Source organism: Mauremys reevesii, linkage group 1 (genome assembly GCF_016161935.1).
Source record: "Mauremys reevesii isolate NIE-2019 linkage group 1, ASM1616193v1, whole genome shotgun sequence".
Classification (NCBI taxonomy): Eukaryota; Metazoa; Chordata; order Testudines; family Geoemydidae; genus Mauremys; species Mauremys reevesii.
Genome location: NC_052623.1, coordinates 153,523,944 through 153,540,830, shown reverse-complemented (window position 1 = coordinate 153,540,830; position 16,887 = coordinate 153,523,944). Strand labels below are relative to the sequence as shown.

General features: G+C 40.3%; 1 protein-coding gene across 5 annotated transcripts in view; it reads left to right on the top strand.

Annotated features, from left to right (window-relative positions):
• The window catches only part of CFAP47 (cilia and flagella associated protein 47), a 642,607-nt gene that overhangs the window by 247,085 nt on the left and 378,635 nt on the right, over window positions 1-16,887 (top strand). The gene's annotated exons all lie outside the window — the stretch shown is intronic.

Here is a 16,887-nt window from a genome sequence, read left to right as displayed (position 1 = left end):
TATACTGCACGAGAGTGCGCGAGGTGTTTAAAACATCCACGATTGCGGTATTGAGCTGAGCAGGGTCCAAGCTTGCTGTGTTATGGCGTCTGCACAGTTCACGAAGCAAAAAAGACGCGAAACGGTTGTCTGCTGCTTTCAGGGAGGGAGAGGTGAGGCTGTACCCAGAACCACCCGCAACAATGATTTTTGCCCCATCAGGCACTGGGATCTCAACCCGGAAATTCCAAGGAGCGGGGGAGGCTGCGGGAACTATGGGATAGCTACGGGATAGCTACCCACAGTGCAACGCTCCAGAAGTCGACGCTAGTCTCGGACCGTGGACGCACACCACCGATTTAATGTGTTTAGTGTGGCCGCGCGCACTCTATTTTATACAATCTGTTTTGCTAAACCGGTTTATGTAAAATCGGAATAATCCCGTAGTGTAGACGTACCCTAAGAGGATCCAGCTCAAGTGCCTCTGCTGATCACAACTGTAGCAGTAATGCATGAGAAGGGTAACCTCATAGGTAGCCAGATCCCAAACAATTTAAGCTTTTTAGGTGAACACTTAGAATAATGCCCTGATCCTAACTGGTGCTTTGTGGTCTGCACTTGTTGCCAATGTACTGTGTAATGCTTCCTTAATGCAGCAATTGGTACTAACTTCAGCTTCTAAATGATTCCAAGGTTTAGCCCCATGTAAAGCCAATTGCAGCAGTCTAGTATTGGCAACAAAAGTATGCATAACTGTAGCACAGTCAACATCCACAGAAAGCAGTCATATCATGGTGAAACCACTAACTGTAGATTAGAAAAATATTCTTGATCATAATTACTACTTTAACTACTTGGATCAAATAAGACCTCCAAACTGAGCCTGTGGGACAAATGCTGGACAAGTTGGCTCCTCAGTATTTCGGGATGATTACTCCATTTTACTAACATTAGCTCAATCTTGTCTAATTATCTTAATCCATCTCTCAAACGTCCTTGATCCAGACTGAGTGTCCTAGTTTTATAGATTCTAAGGCCAGAAGGGACCGTTTTGATCATCTAGTCTGAGACCCTGTACAGCATAGGCTGTAGAACTTCCTCAAAATAATGCCTACAGCATATGTTTTAGAAAAAAATCCAATCTTGATTTAAAAATGGTCAGTGACATAGAATCTGCCATAGCCATTGGTATATTGTTCAAATGATTAGTTACTCTCATCATTTAAAAACTTGTGCTTTATTTCCAGTCTGAATTTGTCTAGTTTCAATTTTCAGCCATTGGAACATGTTAGACCTTTCTCTGTTAGATTGAGGAGCCCAGTATAAAATATTTGTTCCCTATGGAGATACTTATAGACTAATCAAGTCACCTCTTGCCCTTCTCTTTGCTAAGCTAAATGGATAGAGCTCTTTGAATCTGTCACTATAAGGGATGTTTTCTAATCCTGTAATCATTCTCACGGGTCTTTTCTGAACCTTCTCAAATTTATCAATATCCCTCTTGAATTATGGGCACCAGAACAGGATTCCAGCAGCAGTCATACGAGTGCCAAATACAGAGGTGAAAATAACCTCTCCACTCATGTTCACTTGATAATCCACCTCCCACAAATCTCTTTCAGGGTCACTACTTCCCAGGATAGATGCCCCCATTCTATAAGTATGGCCTACATTTTTGTTCCTAGATGTATAAATTTTCATTTAACCATATTAAAACACCAAGTTTATAAAGTGATCCGAATCACTCTAAATCAGTGACCTGTCCTTTTCATTATTTTCATATATTAGTTCTTTTTCAGATCATTGATAAAATAATTAAATAGTATAGTGCCAAAAATCGATTCCTGCAAGACCCAAATGGAAACAGATCTAGGTGATGATGCATCTGAAGAAGTGGGGTTTTTACCCATGAAAGCTTATGCCCAAATAATGTGTTAGTCTTTAAGGTGCCACCGGACTTCTCGTTGATTTTGAGAGCTATAACAGTTAGCCAGTTTTCAATCCATTTAGTGTTAACTTTATGTTACATTCTAGTTTTTTAATCAAAATGTCATGATGTATCAAGTCAAACATCTCACAGAAGTCTAAGTATATTAAGTCAACCCTATTACCATTGTCAGTCAAATTTGTAATCTCATTAAAAAAGATATTAAGTTAATATGACCAGATCTATTGTGAATAAACCCAGGCTAATTTTCAGTAATTACACTACCTTCTTTTAGTGCATTATTAATCAAGTCCTGTATTTGCCACTCCATTATGTTGCCTGGGATCAGTATCAGACTGACAGGCCTGTAATTATCCAGGTCATTCCATTTACCCTTTTAAAAAATTGGCACAACATTAGCTTTCTTCCAGTCTTCTGGAACTTTCCCACTGTTCCAAGACTTACTGAAAATCAATATTAATGGTCCAGTGAGTTCCTCAGCTAGTTCTTTTAAAATTCTTGGATGCAAGTTATCTGGACCTGCTGATTTAAAAATGTCTGACTATAGTAGCTTCTATTTAACATCCTCCAAAGATACTAGAGGAATGGCAAGACTTTTATCCTTACCATATGATGAGACTGCATCATCTGTTTTTCTCTAAATATAGAAGAGATATATTTATTGAACACCTCTCTCTTTTCTGCACTATTAATGATAATTCTACCATTTCCATCTAGTAATGGTATAATATCATCATCAAAATTCTTTTTCTTCCTAATATATTTAAGAAACTTCTTATTTCCCCCTAATTTTGCTGGCCATAGATTTTGCCTTGTGTCCTTTGGCTTCCCTTATCAATTTTCTACAATTCCTAAATTCTGATTTATATTCCTTACTATCATCTTCTCCTTCCTTCCATTTGTATATTTTTATTTTTACTGCTGCCTCCTCCTCTCCTTCTAAACCAGGTTGTTTTTTTAACCATCATGGCTTTCTTTCTTAGTTGTGGGATTGTGGCTTTTGGGCATCTAATAAGGTGTCCTTAAATGGTTCCCAATTATCATTCAAATTTTTCTGATTAAATTCTTCCCAGCTGGCATAGCTCATCATTTTCACCTTTGTGAAATTGATGCTATTGAAGTGCCAAGTATATAGATTAGTGGTCTGGAGCTTATTCTGTTTGCACATTATAAATTTGATTATGTCAGGATCACTTCTACCTAAGCTACCATTAACTTTTTTAGTTCTGTGATTAGTTCCTCTTTATGTGTTAAGGCAAGGTCTAATATAGAAGTTACCCCTGCTTGCTGCAACATTTTTTGAGCGAGGAAATTGTCATATACAATGTTTAGAAATTCAAAGGATGTTACGTAGATGCTGTGCATCAGATTCTGCATTCTCTTACACTGGCATGTAATTGTGTGGAGAATCAATCCCTTTTTCTCAGTGGGCCAGGTGTGGTGGAACTGTAAGACTGGGTGTCTTCAGTTTACACCACAGTGGATATTCCCTCATTGGCCCACCCCATCTCAGCTTTAAACAGACTAGAGTAATGAAATAGGAAACTGTGCACGCCCAGTTGAGAGCAGGCTCAGGCAGAAGATTGATTGCCCCACACTACCCTCTGAAACCTTTTATAGAAAAAGGAATGGAGCCACTGAAGCAATTCCATTGACATTTGCAGACATCAACAAAAACATGTAGTCAGGAATATCAGAAACTGCTCAGATAGATGCAAAAAATCAGCACAGGCACTTTAGCTAATCCATCGTCAGGAGATAATCAACCAATTTAACAATTGCAATTTCTTTCCCATGCCCAGGCCTAAATATGATTTGAAATAGGATTGAGGAAACCTTACCACATCAGAAATCACTAAGATTGCTCTGCCACAACGTTCCCTATGTTTTTACATTGATGAATCCTCCATGTGTGTTCTTAACAATGAACATTTCTGGAACTGAAAATAAATAACCCGCAGAGTTTGAAACAGTAAAGAAAAAAACTGCATGTGCAATATACACTCTGGTATAATAAAAATACTCTGTGTTCGATAGTTTTGTTTTGATCAGACCAGAAATAACAGATTATTTGTACTATAGTTCTGACCAGAGACGCCAGTCAAGATGGGGGCCCATTGTGCTGAGCACTGTATAAACAAACTATAAGACAATCCTTCCCCCCACCCCAAACAACTTACATCTTGTCCGTATTTAGAATTTAACAGGTAGCTATAAAACACAATGGAAGGGAGAGAATGGGGCGCGGTGGGGGGGGGCGGGGAATGATGGGTTACACTAATAAGAAAAAAGTCACATTTATTAGCTAAGCTTAGACATCATAGTTTGATTTTAAAATAAGTAATTGGACAGTATATATTAGAGACTTGCTAACCATCCTTTTGCCTTACCATTATCATTAATCAATTTATCATGGCTGTCACTGTACAGGTAGGTCATTAGAAGGGTTTTATGACCATACAAACTGATTGGAGAATAAAAAAAATCCTTTCCTTGGTGAAATATTTTCAGAACTGCTCATTTAAAAAAGAAAGAAATGAAAAATTGTCAGTTTTTCTCAAGGACAGTCCTGTCAGCATACAGTATATGCCAAATTACTGTTAGTTTACTTCCTCACTGCAATTTTTTTTTAAAAAATTAATTATTCATAATACCAAGAAATATTCTTACATTTCTGAGTTTGGTTCTCAAGCAGGTTACATCTCCAGGCAGGCTGATGAGTGAGGGAAGGGTCGTACTAAACAAAGTGGAACAACCAGTATTTCTTATTGTCAGAAGACAAACAGTAGATATAAATGTTGTGTGTTGTTCCAGTGTATAAAAGTAGAAGATTGTGAGAGTTGTCAGTCCAACATTAATATCTTTATTCTATTATCTTCCACAAGTGCATTTTAGAAAGATACTACTAGGAGTCATTACAGTTCTGCTCAATAATTGATATAATGTAAATTGGTTTATGCTAACTTAAAACATTCTACCTGATTTTAGTTGTTTCTATAACATTAGTTACTATCCTGGGTTTTGTGGGAACAACAAAGCTCTGGTTTACACTATAGGGTTAGGACGAATTTAGCCGCATTAGGTCGATTTTATAATGAATGCGTTTACGCAAGCAACCCCGTTCCATCGACCTAAAGGGATCTTAAAATCGACTTCTGTACTCCTCCCCGGCGAGGGGAGTAGTGCTAAAATCGACCTTGCTGGGTTGAATTTGGGGTAGTGCAGACACAAATTGATGGTATTGGCCTCTGGGAGCTAGCCCAGAGTGCTCCATTGTGACCGCTCTGGACAGCACTATGAACTCTGATGCACTAGCCAGGTACACAGGAAAAGCCCTGGGAACTTTTGAATTTCATTTCCTGTTTGGTCAGCGTGGCAAACTCAGCAGCACAAGTGACCATGCAGTCCCCCCAGAATCGTAGAGCGTAGAATGTTTCTACGCTCCCCCTATCATATCTGTCCCTGAGGTTATCGCGGATTAGAAGGCGGAAAAAAATGCACTTGCGATGACATGTTTTCCAAGCTCATGCACTGATAGGGCACAGCTTAATGCATGGAGGCATTCAGTGGCAGAGGCCAGGAAAGAATTAAGTGAGCGTGAAGAGCGGAGGCAGGATGCGATGCTGAGGCTAATGGGGGAGCAAACGGATATGATGAAGTGTCTGTTGGAGCTGCAGGAAAGCCAACAAGAGCACAGACCCCGCTGCATCCACTGTATAACCGCCTACCCTCCTCCCCATGTTCCATAGCCTCCTCACCCAGATGCCCAAGAACATGGGGGAAGGCTTTGGGCACCCAGCCGTCCCACTCCAGAGGATGGCCCAAGCAACAGAAGGCTGTCATTCAAACAGTTTGCTTATTGTAGCCACACTAAAAATCAATATGGCCTTGTCCTTCCCTCCTCCCTCACCCACCCAGGCTACCTTGTCAGTTATCTCCTTTTTTTTAAATTTAATAAAGAAAGAATGCATGGTTTCAAAACAATAGTTACTTTATTTCAAAGCGGGAGGGTGGTTGGCTTACAGGGAATTAAAATTGACAAAGGGGGCGGGTTTGCATCAAGGAGAAATACACACAATTGTTACACTGAAGCCTGGCCAGTCATGAAATGGGTTTTCAAAGCCTCTCTGATGCGCAGCGCGCCTTGCTGTGCTCTTCTAATCGCCCTGGCGTCTGGCTGCTCAACATCAGATGCCAGGCGATTTGCCACAGCCTCCCACTCTGCCATAAACGTCTCCCCCTTACTCTCATAGGGTATGTCTACACTACGAAATTAGGTTGATTTTATAGAAGTCGATTTTTAGAAATTGATTTTATACAGTCGATTGCGTATGTCCACATGAAGCGCATTAAGTCGGTGGAGTGCATCCTCACTGCCGTGGCTAGCATCGACTTACGGAGTCTCTAAGGAAAAGGATAAATGGACACAAATCAGACATTAGGAATGGCAATATACAAAAACCTGTAGGAGAACACTTCAACCTCCCTGGCCACACAATAGCAGATCTTAAGGTGGCCATCCTGCAGCAAAAAAACTTCAGGACCAGACTTCAAAGAGAAACTGCTGAGCTCCAGTTCATCTGCAAATTTGACACCATCAGCTCAGGATTAAACAAAGACTGTGAATGGCTTGCCAATTACAGAACCAGTTTCTCCTCCCTTGGTTTTCACACCTCAACTGCTAGAACAGGGCCTCATCCTCCCTGATTGATCTAACCTCGTTATCTCTAGCTTGCTTCTTGCTTGCTTATATATACCTGCCCCTGGAAATTTCCACTACTTGCATCCGAAGAAGTGGGTATTCACCCACGAAAGCTCATGCTGCAAAACGTCTGTTAGTCTATAAGGTGCCACAGGATTCTTTGCTGACTTACGGAGTGGTGCACTGGGTAGCTATCCCACAGTTCCTGTAGTCTCTGCCCAGGAATTCTGGGTTAAGCTCCCAATGCCTGATGGGGCAAAAACATTGTCGTGGGTGGTTTTGGGTACATTTCATCAGTCGCCCCTCTCTCTGTGAAAGCAACAGCAGACAATCGTTTTGCACCAGACACCAGGGCAATTAGAAGAGCACAGCAAGGCATGCTGCGCATCAGAGAGGCTTTGAAAACCAGTTGCCATGGTATGGCATCTGCACAGGTAACCCAGGAAAAAAGGCAACTGATGACATGTACCCAAAGCCACGTGTAACAATGTTTTTGCCCCATCAGGCATTGGGAGCTTAACCCAGAATTCCAATGGGCAGTGGAGACTGCGGGAACTGTGGGATAGCTACCCACAGTGTACCACTCTGTAAGTCGATGCTAGCCATGGTAGTGAGGACGCACTCCGACTTAATGTGCTTAGTGTGGACATATGCAATTGATTTCTAAAAGTCGACTTCTATAAAATCAATCTAATTTCGTAGTGTAGACATACCCATAGACTATATCCTTCAAGGACATGGGATTTTAGTGAATATTTTGTATTGAGCTCTTTGCCAATACATGGTTCAGTATTTCTAAGTATGTTAGTAAACTGTTCCCTTGGATTCCTTCTCTCTGATTAATAATACATTCCCTTGCTTCTGTCTTCCCAAGTTTACTGATGAAGTAGCTGCTATATAGATTTAGATATGCCTATGGTACCTGTCAGTCTTCAACTTTACTGTACACCACAGGGATGCATATAAAGAGCAAAATAATTCTGGTTTGGTGTGTGGGTGTACTAGAGAGAAAGTGGAGTCAGAATGTTTCTTTCAGCCTTTCTTCCCCCTGCCAACACACCTCTATCAGACTAAAACAGGGTTCAGATATCATCTTGGAAACTAGCTGTCATGTCTGTTGGTTCTCTGTGGCCCTAAAAGAATGTTGTCAGCGAGCATGGGTGCACAGTCAGGCCTTTAACCTCCTCCCACACATGCACATGTTGTCGTCAGTGGGCAGTAGGTGGGAGTGTACAGTTCTTTGTTTTGGAGCAGCAGTAAGGCACTGTGCACACATCTTGCAGGCAGGAAGGGTCAAGAACCTGTCACTTTTCAGCAACTCCTTTGCTCACCCACGTCACATCATACTCAAAAAGGAAGAATTTTGTCTTTTGGTAGCCCATCAAATCAGTCCAATGCGTATCTGTGGTATCTGTATCTGATGAACATTGAATAAATCCTATTGAGTAACAATTTGCAAGTTGCTCTTACTGGTGAAAAAAGACTCTGCGTGGTTTAATTTTCACAGTGTTTCCTTTTAATAGCCCCATTTTAACAGTCATTTCCTCACATAACATTTAGGCGGCTTATTGTCTTTTGCTGCAGTTGCCACGGTTTAGGAAATCATAAGTCCTGCATTCTGTATCAAAGGTGTGATGCTGAAAGATGTGAAATTCTGTATATCAAGAACATATGTTTCTGTATTTTCTATATAAAAGGAAATCTGTATTCATAAGTATAGAATAAAAAGTATTTTATTTTCAGGTAGTTTCCTTTTTTTTTTTTTTTTTTTTTTAAATGGCCTCCAAGTACAGCCGTTAAAATGGATTTCAAGGGCAATACACTGAGAGGATTTTACATGCCTATTTTGATACAATGTTCGGATGCTTTTTTAACCAAGCAAGACTAACAACTTATTTTAAGCCAGAGCCTATAACTACCAAATTCAATATGTAATAACTGTATGGTATGAGCTGGCTCTGCAAAATTTATTGCTAGGAGAGAAAGATTTTGTATATGGATAATTTAATATTATTTGAGTCTAGAGCTAAAAATTTATTCACAGTAATTCCTTGAGATACATTACAACATCCTTTCCCAGTGTCAATACACTCTTACCTGTGCTTGCTATAAAATAAAAAAAAGTCCATTCAATAAATTTAACTGTGCAAATTTAGCTCTCCTTAACAACAATGGGTATTACAGTAACTCCTCACTTAACATTGTAGTTATGTTCCTGAAAAATGCAACTTTAAGTGAAACGATGTTAAACTAATCCAATTTTCCCCTAAGATTTAATGTAAATGCAGGGGATTAGGTTCCAAGGACATTTCTGGGGGCAGAAAAAAGGCATTATATACTGTACAGTACAGTACTTTACTGTACTGTGGTGGGGAGGTGCCCCTGGCTTACCCCTGGGGCTGGGAGTGCAGGGTCTGGGAGGGAGTTAGGGTGCAGGAGGGTGCTCAGGGTGGGGGTGTGGGAGGAGGCTCAGGGCTGGGGCAAGCAGGAGGTACAGAGCACTTACCAGGGGCAGCTTCTGTTTGGTGCAGGGGATGTGCAGGTGGCTCTGCACAGCACCGCCCCTATGGCCGCGATTCTGGGAGCTGCCCACCCCCCCGGCAGGCAGGGCCACCCGGAATGCAGGGGCTTTAGGGGCTGCAGAGCCCTGGGCTAAGGGGGCCCCGGGGCCCTGGCCTGCAGCTGTAAAGCCCCTTTTGGAATGCGGCCCTGTGATCACGGGATGGAGGACTCAGGAGGAGCAGGGACAGCTGTGCAGCCAGTGGCAGGAGAGAAGCGGCGCTTTCGCCTTCAAAGCGCCACTTCTCTCTGGCCAGCTTTGAAGGGCAGCAGGGGAAGCTCTGGGAGGGAGGGAGGAAGGGAGGGGGAGGAGGCGGAGAAGAGAAACTTGTGCAATGCTCCCTTGTAAAGTCAGCCAATTGACATTATAAGGGAGCATTGCACAACTTTAAACGAGTATGTTCCCTAAGGGAGCGGCGACGTAACTTCGAAACAATGTTAAGCAGGAGGATGTTAAGTGAGGAGTTACTGTATTTATAAACAACAAAAGGAGAGGATAAAGTAGTACCAAGCAGATAAGATGACAAGAAATGTAATTTCTTCTAAGGGGTTACAGGAAGAATATATAAAATTTGCTGTAAAGTTTGTCTTTATAAAATATGCCAGTAAATTTTAAAATGTAGACATGTGCACAACAACTGATTTTTACCAAATAAACTTTGATTAATGACTGTGGGTGAAATCTTGGTTCTATTAAAGTCAATAGGAGTTTTGGCACTGACTTCACTGGGGCCGAATTTCCTCTCATGTACCTAAGATCAAAATAGAACTTAAACTAAAAAGGAATCCTACAGAAAGTAGAAACAGACAAATTGCTAAGGAGTGCAAAAGAATAGCATGAGCATATGGAGGTGGAATCAGAAAGGCTAAACCACAAAATGAGTTGTACCTTGCAAGAGATTTAAAAGACAAGAAGTAGAAGTTTTATAAATACTTTAGGAGCAAGAGAAAGATGAAGAAAAGTGTAGGTCCTTTACCTTGTAGGGAAGGAGAGCTAATAACTGGTGACATCAAAAATGCCTATTTTGCTTCAGTCTTCACTAGAAAAGTTAATGGTGCCCACATACTCAATAATATTAATATGAACAAGGAAGAAATGCAAGCCAAAATAGGGAAAGAACAGATTAAAGAATATTTAGATAAATTAGATGTAATCAAGTTGGCAGGGCCTGATGAAATTCATCCTATGATACTTAAGGAACTAGCCTTAAGCAATGTCAGAACCATTAGCGATTATCTTCAAGAACTAATGGAGGATGGGTGATGTTCCAGAGAACTGGAGAAGGGCAAGCATAGTACCTATCTTTAAAAAGGAAAACAAAGGACCCTGGGGATTATAGACCAGTCAGTCTAACTTTGATTCCTGGAAGGATATTGGAACAAATGATTAAACAATCAGTTTGTAAGCACCTGGAGTATAACAGGGCTATAAGGAATAGCCAACATGGATTTGTCAAGAACAAATGTCAAACCAACTTAATGTCCTTCTTTGACAGAGTTACTTGCCTAGTGGATGGGGGGATGCAATAGATGTGATGGATCTTGGTTTTTAGTAAGGCTTTTGACACAGTTCTATATAACATTCTCATAAGCAAACTGGAGAAATGTGGCCTAGATGAAATTACCATAAGGTGGGTGCACAGCTAGTTGAAAGCCCAAACTAAAAGAGTTGTTATCAATGGTTCACTGTCAAACTGAGTGTTTAGTGGGATTTGCTCAGGGGTTAGTCCTGGATCTGGTACTATGCAATATTTTCTTTCATGAGTTGGATAGTGGAGTGGAGAGCATGCTTATAAAATTTACAGATGACATCATTGTTAAGAACACACTTTGGAGGACAAGATTAGAATTCAAAATGACCTTGACAAATTAGAGACTTGGTCTGAAATCAACAAGATAAAATTCAATAAAGACAAGGGCAAAGTACTTCACTAAGGAAGGGAAAAATCAAATGCACAACTCCAAGATGGGGAATAACTCACTAGATGGTTGTACTGCTGAGAAGGATCTGGAGGTTGTAGTGGATCACAAATTGAATATGAGTCAACAGTGTGATGCAGTTGCAGAAAAGGCTAATATCATTATGGGGTATATTAAAAGGAGTCAAGTATCAGAGGGGTAGCTGTGTTAGTCTGGATCTGTAAAAAGCGATGAAGAGTTCTGTGGCACTTTATAGACTAACAGAAGTATTGGAGCATGAGCTTTCGTGGGTGAATGTAAGACATGGGAGGTAATCGTCCTTGTGTACTAGGCACTGGTGAGGCCTCATTTGGAATACTATGTCCAGTTCTGGGCACCACACTTTAAGAAAGATGTAGACAAATTAGAGAGTCCAGAGGAGGGAAACAAAAATGATAAAAGGGCTAGAAAACCTGACCTGTGAGGACATGTGGAAAAAACCTGGGCATATTTAGTCTAGGTTTATTTGGTTCTGCTTTGGTGCATGGAACTGGACTTGATGACTTCTTGAGGTTCTTTCCAGCCTTGCATGATTAGCTCTCCTCCTTCACTAGGTTGCAGACCTACATCTTTTCCTTCATTTTTACCTTGCGCCTAATTTATTTAAAGAACCTTTTCTTATTACCTTGTTAGGAATAACTTATTTTGCGCCTTAGCCTTTCTGATTTTGTTCTTACATGCTTGTGCTGTTATTTTGTACATCTCCCTAGGAATTTGTCCATATTTCCACTTTGTGGGATTCATTTTTCATTTTCAGGTCATTAAAGAGCTCCTTATGTAGTCATATTGGCCCCTTATTGTTCTGTCTTTCCTTTGCCTTGGGATAGTTGTGACTTTAATATTGTCTTATTGAGAAACTGCCAGATCTCCTGATTATTGATTATTTGTTAAGGAAGCCATTTAATACTATACTGGATCCAAGTAAATACCTAGGGTTTTTTTCGGTATGTTTGTGGGGGGTCAGGGTGGTTTAACACTCCTGCCCCATTAAACATTATTAAAGTTGCAACCATCCAATTAAAAACCATTCTCCCAACAGATGTTTTGGCTGAGTAAATGCGGTGCAGAATACTTCCTTATAGTCATTTGTGCCACTATTATAAATAGAATTTGCACTGTTAAGAACACCTAAGTTGAGCACTATAGAACCGGGTATAACATTAGTGGTTATATGGAATTGCAGATGCTTGTCCAGTAAAGTGTGAACATTTGGAAATGTATCTTTTTGCCCATTTAATGGCGACTACAAGTGCACAGGTCAGCTTTTTTCAGTTAATTGATATAGTACATTTGTGTACACTCTTGCAATAGGTCAGGTAGAGAAAGCAAAAACTTATATAATTTCCATTCTAGTCACACTTTCCAAGTACCTTGTAAGGGACCTAAAGTAATCCTTTTAACTTAGAAAATGGGGCGAGGGGAGGAGGGGAAGGGTGTTGGGGCTTATGGCTCCCAGTCACAATCATGCACATACAATTTTATATGGAAAATAGTAAAGTTGATTCCTAACCAGAATATCTAGATGGTAGTTGTCAGAAGAAGAAGAAACTAAGTAGGAAGAACCTAGAGTGCTAAGGGAATCCATATCCAATGTATATTAAAGGGGAAAATATTCTGGTGCAAAAAACAAAACACAATTAATTTTCCATGGAAAGCATTGTCTGTCTGCATGGACAGTTTTTATGTGAGGAAAAAATGGACACAAATCAGAACTGGAAACAAAAACTATCACAAGAGTGCTGACTCATTTTGTGACCCTTAGATTATGTGGGAAATGTGTCCCACAAAGAAAACACTGTAATTGTAATAAAGAGTACCAGAGTAGTTATGTCAGACAACAGCCGGAGTGGGACAGGATGGCAGAGAATAAATGGAGAGGAGACATATTTAGACAACCTAATCCTGAACCACTGAATAATGGTTTATTGTAAGAGGCCTGAGAATTCAGATGTTGTAGTTGGAAGAGCTCCTTTAGGGGCAAGAATTCATTGGGCCAGTGTGATGGGATGGTCAGCCCTTTTAAGGGTTGTCGTGCCTAATATACAGTCCATCCTATCATGTGGCTTAGCCCTATAACACTAACAAACGCACACCCACGCATGTGCTTGGGAGACGATCCTGTATTTTTAAGGGCTGGAGCCAGGAGTATTGAGGAAAGGGCAGGGAATTACTCCCCTCTTCCCAAACCAATTGGGATGAACTGAGAGAAAGGGACCAACATAAATGCTGACTCCTCCCTCATATCAGGGCAGACACCAGCAGGAGAAAACCGTTTGCTGGATCCTCCTGGCTTGAGGATTAGTTGAGAAAATAAGGGTCTAGCTGAGAGAAAAGCTAGGTAAGGAGTTATAGCCGGCTAAATTACAACCCAGCCCAAGAAATGTCCTGTCTTTTGTAGTTTCAAAATGCCAATCTTAATATTAAGTGATGCATGCATTGCAGCCTTCCCATTTCCCTTGTGCCTTGGTTAGTGGGATTGTATAAAGTTAGGTCCATTTTACAACAGTAATTTTTGTATTTCCTATGTAATGTATAATGTATATAACTAAATCTAATACCCTACAACATTACTTTATAGTACAGGTGCGTATAATATATTTTAAATTCAAATTTGCAAACTGAGAATTGTGTAACTAGAGGAAGAAAGGATATGCAGTGAGTTGTCTTTGCATTCATTGTTTGACACAAATAATTGATGAAAACATTTTATCTGCCACTTATAAGTCATGATAGTTCATCAATAATGAATGAGAAAAAGTGTGCAAAGCCAGTCCATTGTATGTTCTATTTTATGCATCACCAATTTTAGGGACAGATTTTAAGTCCAGACACAATGAGCATATCTAAGCATATTGAAAATGTATTACAATGCATGGATGTTCAAACATAAAAAAAAAATCTTGAAGTATGCATGACTGTGCTTCAAATACTTCAGATTAGAAGATGATATTTATTCTGTATTGATGAATTTGTCTAATTTGCATGTAGAGCAAGGCAAGTCTTTTATTGTTAACATTAATTAATATTGACAGGAAATCTGGTTTTTGACTAGTTTATGTTCAAGTGAGGGATTCAGAGATAATTTCTAAGGTACTGGTGTGTCAGATTAAATAGCAGTTATTCAAATGATTGAATAGCACATTACACATCATGCAGATTGCAATTTTCATGTGTGATGCAGCCACCAAAATTTCTTCATTCAGTAATGGTGTTATACAACTGATACTTAAATGTCATGGTCAAATTCTGCCTGTATCACACCCTGTTGACTGACTGACTATGAAGTGTAAAACATAAAGCATTATTATTGGATGCTGATCTTTCCGTAACAACTGGTGCAGCAAATAAGAGGACAAACTACTGAATATGTGCTCTTTAGCTATTTGTGCATCCACTGTAATGGCCTCTAATGTTTAATTTGGGTTAACATTAGTAATACAATTTTATAAATGTTCCACAAGGAAAAGATGGAAAAATAGATTTTATTTTGATTGTTGAATAATGTTTCCCATTGGTAAAATTTCCAAGTTCTCTAGAGCAGTGGTTTTCAAACCTTTTTTTCTGGTGACCCTCTTGAAGAAAATTGTTGATGCCTGCGAACGAACGGGTTTGGGGTGTGGGAGGGGCTCAGGGCTGGGATGCAGGTTGCAGCCAGGAATTAGGGGTTCAGGGTGTGGGAGGGGGCTCTGGGCTGGGGATGCAAGCTCTGTGCTGGGGCCAGGGATGAGGAGCTTGGGGTGCAGGAAGGAGCTCTGGGTTGGGGTAGGCTCAGGGGTGAGGCAGGAATTAGGGTGCCAGCAGCAGGTTTGGCTCCTAGGAGGCCCGTGGCGCCCCTGCCTAGGAGCCAGACCTGCTGCTGGCGGCTTCTGGGGCACACTGCGGTGTCAGAACAGGTAGGGACTAGCCTACCTTAGCTGGGCAGCACCGTCGGCAGTGCTGACCAGAGCTGCTACGACCCAGTGCCTCCCATTCCGCGACCCAGTAGTGGGTTGCGACCCACAGTTTGAAAACCCCTGCTCTAGAGGATGTTGAAGAAAAGGTTGTTATTAATACTATGTAGGACTTGTCATTTGTACATTCCAAAGCATGTTAGAGACACAGGGTGAAAATGAGGGTGTGAAATCCTGGCTCCATTGAATTCAGTGATAAAAATGCCATTGACGTCAATGAGGCCAAGACTGAATCCATGATGTATTGGGTTTAGAAAAGGGTCTCAGTATCTTTTCCTTTTCCCTGGAACATAAAATTGCCAATAAACAGGTTTGGGGTTGGTTTTCATTCAGATGAATAATGTGTGTGGTTTTGCTGGTTGAAAGGAACTGAGGGGACTCTGGGGTATGACATCTTATAAGAACTCGGGTTCAAACGCTAATTCCTTTGAAGGAGCATGCATAGTGAGCGGTGGCACTGCATTACAGAGGGTTATATCTGGTGCAGAGTGCACAGGCACACCCTAGGGTTTGAATCTGTACCTACAATCTACTAAAAGAACTACAGTTACTCGTAAGTAACCTCTCTTTCTTCCTGAAACTTAAAATTGGCAAGAAACACATTTCACCTCCATACTTCCTATGAACTGTGATATAGTTATTGTTCAACATGGATTAGAAATGTCCATGAGAAAACGACAAAATGCATGCAGTTCAACTTGCGATGTCTAGTTCTATAAGTAAATAACATGCGTTAAAAACAATAGACACTGTGGAGGGAGGGAGCCTAACAAGAATAAATGAGACAAGATAAAATTTCAGGTGTGTTGAAGTTTAAAATGTGAGAAGTAACTAAGGCCCCAATCATTGGGATCCACTAGCATAGACTCCTGCACATATGCAGACTCCCAGTGAAATCAGTGGAACTTTGCACAGGTGGTACATTCTGTGCTAGAAGATACCAGTGTAGAATCTGGGCCTAAATAAGTAAAAATCCGAAAGACATTAATTGCATTTGAAATTTCTTCAACTGCACAGAGTTCTATCCCAGATGTCTGTGATAACAGGAATCTTTGAAGTTTAAAACTCTAGTTCCACTTATTGAACTAAAGGAGACTCTCTCCAGTTATATAATCCCAACATCTCTTACTTTTCTGGACGTTATAAAGGACCGTCAATTTTATCCTTCAGTTGTGAATTACCACAAGCCCTGATATTGGAAATTATTTATCCCATAGGGTCATTCCTGGAGTCCTTATTCAGATATGTCTCCCATTGACTGAAGTCAGGTCACCTAAAACCCAGGATTGGTATTGTTTAGTACTGTATGTTAAATCAAAGTCAATTTGAAAAAAAAAGTGGATTTCAGGTCAAATCCTTCAGTCCTTTCACAGGGGAGATTTAGGTGCCCAAAAATGGCAGGATTTGCCCTCAAATTCATTCATTTTTATTCACTTTGATTTAACACTCTAAGTAGTACCAATCCCAGGTTATAGGCATCCGGCCAACTATCAAAATGAAATTCTTATCAATTATCATAAATATTAAAAAATCTTATACATCTACTGTATAATTTGGTATGGTTTATTACCTTTACCGTCTTCAACCCAAGTGCTCAAGTAAAAACACAAAAAAGCAGGATTTGTTATGATTGGGGAGTGGTTTCAGCAATGCTCAACATTAATAACGTTTTAAAGTTCTCTAGTGAATATAAAAACAATTTGATGTAAAATGCCTTAAAAGATTTTTCAATTTTCTTCCTTCTCCCTCAAACATAAAATTACCCAAAACACAGTTCATGTCAGTACACC